This window comes from Physeter macrocephalus, chromosome 18 (genome assembly GCF_002837175.3).
Source record: "Physeter macrocephalus isolate SW-GA chromosome 18, ASM283717v5, whole genome shotgun sequence".
Classification (NCBI taxonomy): Eukaryota; Metazoa; Chordata; class Mammalia; order Artiodactyla; family Physeteridae; genus Physeter; species Physeter macrocephalus.
The window spans coordinates 86,815,239-86,827,619 of NC_041231.1; the positions used below are offsets into that span (position 1 = coordinate 86,815,239).

Sequence of the window (12,381 nt, forward strand, 5' to 3'; positions counted from 1 at the left end):
GTATAGTTGCTTTACAATGTTGGGTTAGTTTCTGCTGTACAACGAAGTGAATCAGGTACATGTGTACATATATCCTCTCCCTCCCATCCCTACCCCATCCCACCCATCTAGGTCACCACAGAGCACCAAGTTGAGCTCCCTGCACTATACAGCAGGTTCCCACTAGCTATGTTTTACACCATGGCAGTGCACATATGTCAATCCCAATCTCCAAGTTCATCCCCCACACCCCCGTGTCTACACCTCTGTTCTCTACGTCTGCATCTCTATTCTCAAACAGATCGTTGAAAGCCATCCTAAGACTAATGCCAACCCCAACTCAACAACAGTTCCCCAAGCTTGTTCCATTCTCATACCTCTGAGTTTTTGCATATGCCACATTACACTTTGAGAAACACTGAATGCAAGGGTCGGAAGCACCTGACACTCTTTGAGAGGTTTTTGGTTTAGGAAGCTCAGTTAAGTTCTGGGGTTTATTGGATTATTAAGTCCAAAAGGCCTGGGGCTTATAATTAACCTTTTAAACAAATTAATTTATTTATTTTTATGTATTTATTTGGCTGCATTGGGTCTTGGCTGCAGCACATGGGATCTTCGTTGCAGCATGTGGGATCTTTAGTTGGGCATTTGAACTCTTAGTTGCGGCATGTGGGATCTAGTTCCCTGACCAGGGATCGAACCTGGGCCCCCTGCGTTGGGAGTGCGGAGTCTTAGCCAGGCCTGGGGCTTTAACCAAGCAAGAATAACCTTGAAGAGGGAATTCCCTGGCGGTTCAGTGGTTAGGACTCAGCCCCTTCACTGCATAGGGCCCGAGTTTGATCCCTGGTTGGGGAACTAAGATCCTGCAAGCCACATGGCATGGTCAAAAAAAAAAAAAAAAAAAAAGAATAACCTTGAAGAATTATCAGTTGGGATTCCTAGCTAAAAAGAGAGAGTATGCCTTCTGCCACGAGGTCACTAACTCATCTAACCATCTCTAAGAGCATAGTAGTACATCAAAGCCAAAGAAATCAAGACCAATAGGTTAGTTATTTGCAGATTCAATGAGGACATGTAGTCCCTGTCTCACCAACCAACATTACTTCCAATTTCAAAATTTAATGTTTCACCTATAATACTGGTAGCAACAACAAAAACAAAAGGCTTGCACATAAGAAAAGCAAAAGTCATGTTTGAAATACTGAAGTTTGCTCTTACTAAACCATAACAAACTACATTATGGTATAATTTACCTTATGAGTTGTAAAACTGCATTCTCAGAAGTAGATGTGATCTTAGAGACTTAAGTCAATCATTACGATGATGGAGTCCTTTTTCACTGACTTCTCACTTCTTCGATATTCCAAGAAACGAAGTGTCAATTAAAACATTAACTTTTACCATACCCTTCCTTTGGTGACAACTTCTGATATTAAAAAAAAAGGCCTTTGTAATATCTTCACCATGTAAGTCACTGATGACACTTTCCTTTGGCATGGATTTTCTGGTGTTTATTAAGATTAGAGCTCCCACGGAATGCTTTCCCACACTCGTCACACTCGTATGGTTTCTCTCCAGTATGGATTCTCTGATGAAGAATAAGAGTTGAGATCTGGCTGAATGCCTTCCTGCATTCTCCACACTTATAGGGCTTTTCTCCAGAATGAATCCTCTGGTGATTAATAAGGGCTGAGTTCGCATAGAAGGCCTTCCCACACTCCTTACACTCATACGGCTTCTCTCCTGTGTGGATTCTCTGATGTTTGATGAGGTCTGAGCTCACGCTGAAGGCTTTCCCACACTCATCACACTCATAAGGTTTCTCACCAGAGTGGATTCTCTGATGTTTGATGAGGTCTGAGCTCACACTAAATGCTCTGCCACATTCATTACATTCATAGGGTTTCTCTCCATTGTGGATTCTCTGATGTATAATCAGGTGTGCCCTCACACTGAATGCTTTCCTACACTCATTACAAGTATAGGGTTTCTCACCAGTGTGGATTCTTTCATGCACAGTGAGGGTTGAGCGCGCATTGAAGGCTTTTCCACAGTGATCACACTCATAGGGTTTCTCTCCGGTGTGGATTCTCTGATGTCGAACAAGGCTTGAGCTCTGGGCAAACTTCTTTCCACACTCACTGCATTTATACCATCTTTCTTCTTTAGGCTTGTCCTCATGCCTTTCTAACTGGTCCTCATACTGAAAAGCTTTTTCATTCTCAGGAATCTGTAAAGTATCCCTATCATATATGCTGGGGACCTTTGGGTGTGGGTCCATCCTTACAAAAATCTTCCCTTCAGAACTGACACCTTGTTCATACCTTTGGCCTTGATTCCTGAAATAAACAGACCTTTCAAATGTAATTTATTCCCTGATGCTAAAGCAATATGATGTAATAAAGACTAAACCAGGACTCTCAAACATGTTCCACAAACCCAGGACATACCGATCACACGGTGGTCAGATCAAATGTTTTTCTTCAGTCTGTACCACCACAGAACTATTGGAATGAACACCTGACTCAAATAACTATTTAAGTCTACCCTTTATAAAGGTATTTAAAGCACAAAATCTGGGATATAAGTGAGTATATAAAATAATAGATAGTTTCTACTTAAGACTTTTTATCATATTTAATTTAATTGGGAAACAAGACAGGAGTTGCAGAGATTTGCAGATAGCAGAGCAAATGAAGGAGCACAGGAATAGAGAAGACAAAAAACCAGAAATTCAACTGATAATGAATTAGTTTGGGAAAAATGACAATAACATCATTGTTGTGTTTTACCACTCACACAAGTCCACACTATTTGGGTTGGAAGAGAGACATGGAGATAAAAGAAGCTCTGTCTACTGCTACCTCTACTACTGCTGCAGCTGATGTTGCTATGACAGACAGTATCTTAGCAACAGGGGTGCTTTGTCTTCTCTGGAACTGTGACAGAACAGACTCTTTATCTCTCCAAAGAAAGGTCCACTCCATCTTTATAATTCAGACCAATGTGTGGATAACTTGTTGGATTGCTCCCACTCTCTTATCCCCTGGGAACAAACTCAATTCTATCTCCAAACTTAATAAAACTTTTGCTTCAAACTCAAATTACACAAATCTTCCTCTGCCTCTTTCCATCTTACAAATTGTTTTATGTCTCAATAGTGATAAGTCAACATCCCCAAACCTCTAACCTCAGCATGATAATGAGAAAAACATCAGTCAAATTTCAATTGAGTAACATTCTACAAAAAACCTGAAAGTACTCCTCAAAACTGTCAAAGTCATCAAAAACAAGGAAAGTCTGAGAAACTGTCACAGCCAAGAGGAGCCTATGGAGACATGACAATTAAATGTAATACGGTATGCTGGATGGGATCCTGGACTAGAAAAAAGAACATTAGGTAAAAATTAAGGAAGCGTGAATAAAGTATGGACTTTAATAATAATAGGCAACAGTAACTCAATAGTTGTGATAAGTATTCTATATAATGTAAGATGTTAATAACAGGGGAAACTGGGGACTTCCCTGGTGATCCAGTGGTTAAGAATCCATGCTTTCAATGCAGTGGGCACAGGTTTGATCCCTGGTTGGGGAACTATATGATTTTACATGCCACGTGGCGCAGCCAAAAAAAAAAAAAAAAAAAAAAGAAGAGGAAACTGGGTGTGGAGGATATAAGAACTCTCTGTACTATCTTCACAATTTTTCTGCTAATCTAAAATGCCCAGAGATCAGAAACTATTCTAAAAATTTTATTTAAAAATTTGTCCATGTTTTTGAATAGGTAACATACAATTCAAAAGTCAAAATGGTCTCAAAAGATATACAAAAAGAAGACTTGTTTCCACCCTGATCCCCCCTCAGCTTGCCACCTCCATAGGTAATCAATTTTATTAGCTTCTTGTTTCTTTCCAATATTTCTTTATACAAACATGTACTTTTTAAGCCTCTGATTTCCTTAATCCATTTTCGAGCCCCACAAATCAGTCACAGGTTTACTTTCACATGGACACTATACCCTCCATGGCTTAGGAACTGTACCATTTCTAAGTGATGCTGTTCTATCAAGTTTCTCTGGACAGTAGCTCCTTGGCAACACTGAAAAAGGCTAACTCAGTGCACAGGTCACATGCAAATGAACCCTTGCCCAGAGTCCAGAAACATGGCTACCATGGAAGCATGTGGTGCAAGTCGCTTTGCCCTTAGCAAAACACAGAGAACTCCTAGTCCTACCCAAACTCCTTCTGGTCTGTAGCTTGCTCACACTTGAATTAGCCTTTCCTGTGGCTGCCTCGATGTGCCTTCTTTTCCCTAATATATTCCCCTCACAGCCCCAAACTGCTGATATTGACTTTAGGCAACTTCAAAGGATAATAAATACAGTATTTTTTCTGGATAAATTATCTTAAGGCTACAAATATGTATAAAGTTACCTTTCTGAGCTGTTATCAGATACCTTAAGATTTTTAATTCCAAAGAAAAGCTATCAAGAAGAAAGAGGGACATTTGCTTTCATCATTTAAACAGAAGAAAAAGGTTGGAGGCAGAGAGGAACGCGATATAGATACCAAAAGAAAGGAGTTTCCGTGAGTAGAGCATTCAGCTAAACTGATTTCTTCCTTTGAGGCAAAATGAAAGTATTTCAAGAACATCTAAATAAAACTGCCAAGTGTCCGTCAGCTACTAAGGTTATCAGAACAAAGGAGAGGTGAGGGCACACGGCCAAGAGAAAAGAAAGTCTCCTCCACCTCCCCACACACGCCTGGAAATCGGCCCCGCCAGAAAAGCGAGGAGGGTCACTCCAGCGATTGTCAGTCCTCCGAGCTCCCAGACGCAGTTGGGGAACTCGGGGGAGTCGGCAATGCCAGTGTGGCAACGGCCCAGAGGAGAGGGAGGAGGGAAAGGACAGAAAAAGAAGCCGTGGGAAGAGAGAAAGGAAAAGATAGTAAAAGAGAAGGGAGTGTGCAAAGAAGGCGGGGAAAGGGTCGGGGCGGCAGGGTGAGGGGAAGGAAAGGGTCGGGGCGCAAGGTAGAAGGGCAGGTGTGAGGCAACGAGGTGCAGCGCGTAGTAACCCTCTCTGCTGCTCTTCGCCCTACAGCTCACTCCAAACCCAAGGAGAAAGACGAGAGAGGTCTCACCTGGAAAACCGTGATTTGATGAACCGACAGGTCGTCTGACGCCCGCACTGGCTCGGAGACGTCGACTTCCGCGGAACCCCGCCCCAGGCACCTGGTGGTCCGCTCTGGGATCCTGGAGGCTTCCCTCTCAGTGGTTCATGAGCTGAGGACCCGAAAGGAGCAAGAGTGGAAAGGATTCTATTTACACAGAAAAAGGCATTTTAGGCTTTTTAGCTCCTTTAATCCTGCAGGGCAGACGTTACAGTCATCCTCTCATATATAAGAAATCTAAGAAGCAGATAAGTTTTCTGAGGTTGGACAACTAATAAAAGAGCCGAGGTGGAATTTGAACCTAGATCTGTTACAGTCCCAACTCCTTCTATTTGCCTCCCAGCAGAACCAGCGAATGGTATCTCAAGGCTTAGGTCTTAGAAAGTAATCCCTATATTAATTTGTAAATTTAACACTATTCCAATAAAAATATGAACTTTTTAATAAGTAGATTTTAAAGTTCACATAGAAAACTAAACAAGCAAGACTCCGCCTGCAAAAACTGAAAAAGAAGGGCAGTGAATGGGCACTTGTCCTAAAGAATTTTAAACATATTATAAAGGCTCAATAATTAAACAGTGTGGCACTGGTGAAGGAGATAAACAAATGATTCAGAATAGAAGGTCCAGAAATAGATGCAATCACAGGCAGAAATCTAGCATATAATAAAGGTAGCCAATCAGGAAGAAAAAGATGAATAGACTTTTCAATAAATGTATGCAGAGAACTGGGTAATCATCTGGAAAAACATTAAATTGGATTCCAACCTCACTCTGTACACCGGTAAATATTTCAAATAAATAGAAGTTGTAAATGTTATAAATGAAACCATAAAAGTGCCAGAGGAAAACATGGGAGAAGTCTTTTATAACTTCAGAGTAGGAAGCCATTACTTTCTAATTACGAACCAAAATCCAGAGGCCATAAATGAAAAGATTGATAAATTTGACCCCGCACAGAAAGAATCCATACTCTGGCAAGGTAAAACAAACAAACAAAAAAACCCACTTAAGTAGAGTGAAAAACAAATAAAAAATGGAAAATATACTTACAACTTATAGCTCAGACAACAGACAGCAAAGGGGGAACTTCTGAATAACAAAAATCATGGAATTGGCAGATCTGAGCTGGATTCCCTATTGTTCCACCCTCATTTTGAACTTAACCAGATTGCTGAGCATTCATAACCACACAGTTATTCTGATCTCATTAAGCAGAAGCTTAAGAAAAAAAAAAAAGTGTCCTCAGGTCCCTTACATCCAGAACCTTCAGAAAACTACAGAATGTCAAAGTTTAACACTTAACAACTCTCCTGTAGGGAGAAGGGTCCCTGTAATTAATATTTCAATAGTGTATTCCTGGCTAGGAGCCGCAGAGACAGTGGTTCTCCTTCTGCTGTCAGAGCCGACATTTATTAATAGATCACTTCTTGACTGTGTGCAAGAACTGGGACCTAGAAAAATTTAAACACGTGAAATTATGAGGGAATCACTGTATAAACAAATAAATCAGCAGAGCAGGCCAAGTCCCAGGAAGGTAAGGAGAGGAAGAAATAATTACAACAAATATCTAGATAGCACTTCTTATGTACCAGGTAATGTTCCTGCAATGTAAAAGGCAGTTGCTTTTATCATCCTCATTTACAGACGAGGAAATGGAAGCACAGAGATTAAGTTATTTGTCTACTATCACAGTCTGACTTTAGACTTGCATACATAAAACGTAGGAAAAAAAGAGAAGAATCACTAAGAGGCTAAAAGTTTTAAGATGACTTGATAATACCTCTCCTTTGCTGCGCTCTTGTCTAGGTTCATCCTACTCCCTCTTGAGGTCCTCCAGCTTAGCCACTTTCCCAAAGACGCTCTCACCTCTCCCCGCCAATGCCACTCCCATTCCGAGACCCGGCATTCCTCATCAGAATAGTCAGGAACTGGACTCAGCCATTGTCAACCGAGCTGCTGGAGCCAGCTCAGAGCAGTTTTCCAGTAACAGAATCCTTGGAACCAGCAAAAGCAGCTCTTCTAAATATGCTTACATGCAGCTTTCTTGTTAATTGGAGAGTCTGCAATTCAGTAAGATTCCTCTTGAGGGCCTCCCTTTTCCGGAATACTTCTGTAAAAGAAACATTAATTTACTCAAAGAAAAAGCATTTTGCCACAGCTGTTACACTAATTACTGAGGGTAATGGGAGAAAAAAAAAAAAGAAAAAGAAAGAAATCCATGTCAAATAAGGGGCTAACTTGCAAAGGGCTGTCAGATCACAAACTGGGATTAGCAGGCGGGGCCCTGTGCCACAGGAATCTCCTTGCCATTGCCTCGGAGCACTACTGGGAGAGGGCCTGGAGACGTGCGTCGGGAGAGAACAGCACCGCCGTTGCTGGTAGGCGGGTCTGCACACGTGTGGACGGAAAAGTTACTGCTAAAGGGGAAGGGCGATTATTTATTGCCAAGCTGAAACACAGAGATGTATTCTGCATTCTAAAGGAAATATGGGCACGAAACGCAGATGTGGAAGAGGAAACCTCTCCTAAATTTAGAGCTCCTAATACTTCCAATCATTTGCAGTTTCTCCCTTTTGTTTGGAATGGCAAGCTGAGGGGTCTGGTGGGCATTGATTCCAAATGTACCAGGGGTACACGTTGTTAATGTGACTCAATAAATCTCTGAAGACCTCAGGAAAGATAGGGGTTATAATCCCGACAGAAGTAGTCCAAATGTGGACTCCAGCAGCACTAAATCGCGAGAAAAACCCTTCCCTGGGAGGTTGCATCTGGGCTTACTGCCCACCGTCCCAGGACCGCCTCTCGGGGCTCATGCCAACGCTCCACCCCGGCCCGACCAAGGAGAGGGAATCCGAGGGGTTGCAGCTGAGCAACGCCCACCACGCCACCGCCCAAACGCACAGGACCCTACTGCCGCCCGCGTAGCAACCTGCTCCAAGAGCTCCCCGCGAGCGGAAGTCCCTCTCAGCACTTCCGGGGCGTGGCCTAGCTTGTACCCAGGCAGGCAGTTGTGGGGTCTGGTCCATACTGTCATTCCTGGGAGCTCCTCTGCCCCGAGTCTTTGAAAGACTCCGAATTTTTGCCTCACCCGTCACGAAGGTGTTTTTTTGCTTCCTGATTTCACCCAGGGTAGGATCACCCTTGAATATTGGAATTTAAAGACACTGCAGCTGGGAAAGGGCAACATCTCCAGTGTGGGCCCTACAGGATTCCTAAAACTGACACACAGGACCCTGAGCTCTCGTCTTCATTATTGGTATTCTGAAGCCAATGCTGCACATCCTATGTGCTTTCTCCAAGATTAGGAACCAGACCTGAGAGGGCAGGACTTTCAAAAGGGCAGCGGTACTGCAAAATCCCTTGGACTACTCAGTCGTTTAGTAAAGAATTTAACTCAAGACACCAGTCAGTATACTCGTTTGGACATACAAGCTGATAAAAGGAATAATTCCTAAAGTGAAACACTACAAGTGTAGGCAATAAGTATGAATACCTCCCATGGCACAGTATGAATCAAGAACATAAAACAAGGGTCATGACTAGCCAAAAAAGAAATAGGCAAAGCCTCAGGAAGCCTGGATTCTATTTTCACCTGTACCTAACTTAATGGGTGACCTGGTGCAAGCTACATGACCTCTCTGGACCTTCATTTACAGAATAACGGGCTGGAAAATGATCTCAAGTCACTTCCAAACCTAGCATTCTATAGACTGTATGAGTAAACACAACAGATCAACACAGTTATTTCTTTGCTGTATTACATAAACTGATTTTTCTAACTCTGGGATTGTTACTTTTTAAACCTGTTGAAGGAAGTACTATTGAGTTACAAAAGGAGACTAGTTTTTAAAAAGTCTTCTTTTACACTACTCAATTTCCTAATTAACTAAATTTCCTACTAATATTTCCCCCTACATGTGTTTCCTAAGTAGGATTAACAGAGTATGTTCAAAACTTTTTAAGTGGGAATGTTTTAGTACTTGGCAAACTTTGACAACGTTCTGGCTTGGGGTTTCCTTGGGAAGTTGGCAGTTATTCCTGTCTAGTGGCTGTCCAAGGGACTGTCGAGGGTCATGTGTTGTCCCCAAAGCTAAATCTTTGGTAAGTTGCAGGCCCCCTGCTAAAGAGATAGGCCCCAGTGTTTTACCTTGTATTTTATGTAATGAACAAAGATACAGAAGGCTGAAACTAGACTTGTACTCCTACAACATCTTCCACCTGGTATAAAGAATGGAGGCAGATTTGGTGCTGAAAGCAATCTTAAAACATACAGGTATGTTGCTGTAAACTCCAAATGTTAAGGCTTTTTGTAATCTTACAAACTACAAAATACATAAACACTTAGGATTCTCATAGAGCTTGGCATAGCTAATTTTTCTAATTGTAAAAAAATCTAGTATTTCGTCTCTCTTCTTTTTCCTATTTACCTTAAATATATCTAGACCAGGGTTTCTCAACCTTGGCACTATTAAACATATGGAGCTTGATAATTTTGTTGTGGGGGTTGTCCTGTGCACGCAGGATGTTTAGCAACATCTCTAGCCTCTAACACTCGATGCCAGTGGTATCCCAGCCATCCACTAAAGGTACAACCGAAATTTTCTCCAGACGTTGCCAGATTTCTCCAGTTGAGAACCACCGGTCTAACTTGAGATACAAAAGCCTATTCTCAAGCACTTTTGCAATGATAAACAGTAAGCTTTAGAGTTTCCTATTTTCTTTCTTAACCAATAAATAACTCTGACCAAACAAATAGAAAGCTTCACATTTCAACTTTTCACACATACCCTCCTAAAGTTGAATTTTTTGGTCTTCAGTCTTAGGTATAGGCAGTTATTGACGTACAATGGAAATGGGTCTGCGCACAAAATAAGAAGAGACATATATCCTCAAAAGGAGTGTAAAAATTTCTGTATATAAAAAAATAATCCACACAATAATTCGACAAGCATTTATTAAACGCCTACTATGTGCTCAGCACTGTACTAGGCACTAAGGGGTGCAAAGATACAAATGTAAAAGTTATTATTCCTGCCCTCAAGGAGCTTACAATTTAACTTGGGAAATAAATACAAATGTGAAACTACAATACAGAATGCTAGAAAATAATTACAAAACAACATATTAGTAAGTGCATGGACCATAGTACAAACTCAAAGGATCAGTGCTGAGGCAGCACAGAATAAGGGAGGTCTCAGTGTGAGGTGAAATCGTCAGGGAGAGCTCATTCAGAAGATGTAATGGAAGCTAGGCTTTGAAGGGAGTAATGAACATGAGCTGGGGCCAAAGAGAAATCTAAGCAAAAGGAACAGCATGAGAAAGGCACAGAGGCAAGGGCCTATAAGACAACAGTGGAAGGTCACAGGAAGTTTAACCATGATAAATGAAGGTGAATATACTAGAGAGTAATGAAGCTGAGGGAGATTAAGTATGGAGGGCGAGGTAATGGAGAACTTTGAACATCATTGCTCTGACAGGAATTATTTGCTGGGTGTTCTTGAGTGAAAAGGAGATATCATGAAAATGGAGTTTGAGGAGGACCATCTTGGAAGCATACAAGGTGGGGATCTTGGGAGCAAGTAAACCAAAAAGAAAGAATTACAATAACTTGGGCCTCAGATGATATGGATCTGCAGAGAAGGATATGAAGGGATGGCAGAAACGTAAAAAAGTCCAGCCTCAAGGAGAAAACTAAGAATTGGTACAACTTAGCAAGATTTTGGACATGAATGGTGGAGACCAGAAAAGGACTAAAAGACCACTCTAAGATTGGGATAAGAAATATGAAGGGTAGTGAGTCTGTTGAGGGTAAAGATGTTAAGCAAAGATGCCTATTTAAAAGGAAAACAGGGGTTGGGGACAGAGTGATGAGTTCTGTTTTCAAATACCAAGTTGTATAGGTACCTGTGGAAAAGTTCACAGGTACCTATAGCACCTGTGAGAGACAACCCACAGGGCAGGATATATTAAGTTACTCAAATATAAGAAGGTAAGTGTAAACAATCACAATGGTTAAATAGGAGTATAGAAAAAGTAGTGAATAAAATTAAGACATGGAGATTTTCTCAGTGGAGAGGAAGAAAAGACCAACAAAGAAAAGCTAAAAGTGAAGAAAACTGACCAAAAAGGATCCCACAAGTCAAAGGAGAATTCCTGAGATGCAGGGGAAATTCCCAAGTATGAAATATAGCTCTAGAAGGACAAGAACTAAGAAAAGGCATTAATATTTATCCACTGGTGATTCTGAGGATATTTCAGTGGGATACAAAAGCCAACAAGGAGAAGTTTTAAGGACAGATTAATGAGGAAATGGAGTTTAACAATGGATGACATGTTTGAAAAACCATGAATGACAGAAGAATAAAATGGTAGTTGGAAATGAGCAGTAAAGTTGAAGCTTTTACACATTTTATGCTGTAGATGAACTTACTGGTGTCATCCTGACTGTCCATCTGCCTGGCCTAGGGCATGGATATTTCATTTCCCTCCACAATGCTACTTTCCCTGGGGCAGTTTAGAGAGAAATGTACTTGAAACTATAAGTTACTGCTTTGTCCTCCCAGTTTTTAAACATGTTTTACTTCTTTAAACATGTTTTCCTTGCAGAATTTAGCTTTCTAGTACTACAAAGCATCAAAAGTATCAACATTTAAAGATGATATAATTATAAACCAAAATGGCATTTTCAACCAATTTTCCAGTAATTGTAACGATTTGCACTATACTGCACATTCCCTCCCTCAGTAACCAGGAATACATAATTTTTAAATGGCTGGCCAGGGTTAGGGTGTTCATTAGAGACAGCAGACCAGCTGTCAGGAGCACAGGCTTGAGAATCAGACTATGTAGGTTAGAACCCCTGCTCTATCACTTACTAGTTGTGATCTTGACCAACTCATTCAACTCTCTAAGCCTCAGTTTCCTCATCTATACAGTGGAGTATATAATATCTACCATAAGCATGAGAAATATGTAACATTGGGTTTGGCACATAGTGCTCAATAAATGTCAGCTATTATTATCTAGAGCCTCAGACCCAAGAGTAAAACTAACTGTTCCATATGGGAATCAATCACTGCATTCTAGCACTGCCACCTTACTCAATGGAGAAAATCTTTGAAACCTAAGATGTCTCTCCTAGGACTATGCTGGATTGCAACAGTTATGGAAGAACCACTTTATTACACCAGGTCCTAAAACAGAAAGCTGAGGATGGGAGAAGAAAGTACTGG

At 41.2% G+C, this 12,381-nt stretch overlaps 2 protein-coding genes across 2 annotated transcripts in view; one reads left to right on the top strand and one right to left on the bottom strand.

Annotated features, from left to right (window-relative positions):
* The window catches only part of ZSCAN31 (zinc finger and SCAN domain containing 31), a 284,613-nt gene that overhangs the window by 169,110 nt on the left and 103,122 nt on the right, over positions 1–12,381 (top strand). The window lies entirely within an intron of this gene.
* ZKSCAN8 (zinc finger with KRAB and SCAN domains 8) overlaps positions 1–12,381 on the bottom strand; it is a 36,525-nt gene that overhangs the window by 7,873 nt on the left and 16,271 nt on the right. The window contains exons 7-9 of the mRNA XM_007105844.4: positions 9,937–10,007; positions 7,183–7,259; positions 5,118–5,259 (exon numbers count right to left, since the gene is read on the bottom strand). The gene's annotated coding sequence lies outside the window, so the exon portion shown is untranslated. The remainder of the gene's footprint in view (positions 1–5,117; positions 5,260–7,182; positions 7,260–9,936; positions 10,008–12,381) is intronic.